This window comes from Arachis ipaensis, chromosome B07 (assembly GCF_000816755.2).
Source record: "Arachis ipaensis cultivar K30076 chromosome B07, Araip1.1, whole genome shotgun sequence".
Lineage (NCBI taxonomy): Eukaryota > Viridiplantae > Streptophyta > Magnoliopsida > Fabales > Fabaceae > Arachis > Arachis ipaensis.
In genome coordinates, this window is record NC_029791.2 from 100382550 (window position 1) to 100383480 (window position 931).

Here is a 931-nt window from a genome sequence, read left to right on the forward strand (position 1 = left end):
TGCACGCTTTGAGCCTTTCGCTTGGTGTGTTTAGGTCAAGCCGTCAAGGGGTGCCAAGCTACACGCCACGTGTAGGGCCCTGCTTCTTCCAATGGAACGTGCTGTCGCACTCTTTAGTGTGCCGTGGCAGCTATGATATTATGAGGTCCGTGCTGCTATAAAAGACTCTTGAATTTTGAGTTAAATTGATGATGCTTGGATACGGCAAATAAACCCATCTTATGACACCTGTCACTCCTTTAATTCCCTTTCTACACTTCTTTTTATCATCTAGCCTTTTTTTTTTTCCCTCATTTTGTTAGATATGAAAAAGTTTCGTGTGTTTTTGCTAGAAATGGATCAATTCAGTGTAATTACAAAGAGGTAGAAGTCGCAAGGGGAGATCTAACATGTAGATGGTGCGTTGAGCTATGTCGGAGACATTTTTTAATATGTAAATTGTGTGTTGGACACGTATTTTATATTAGTTTGATGTTATTTAACATATGTTTTATATATTGAATTTTTTTTATTTATCTAAAAATTTTGTTTATAAATAATACAAAATTCGTTATTATTTTATTTCATCGAAAGAAAGGTTATTTTAGTGTGTTAGTTGTGTAATGAAAAATATTTATGTTGTCGTTCACGTATAATTACATACCACTTTTGTTAAATACACATTTATAATTTTTTTTACGCATAATATAATATTCCCTCAAAATACACTAACTACTCTATTTTTTTTTTTAACACACGAATAACATAATATTTTCTTTTTAAACTTTTTTTCTCTCTCCTAGATGAATGCTTACTATGATAGCAATGTTTCTCTCCAAACCTTTTTAAGAACTCCGAAACATGCTTCATTGTTCGTTTTCTAAGCTCGTTGTCCTGTGCATGTAGAAAGGATTAACACGTACCTTGTGTGTTGGTCAATATATAATTTGCG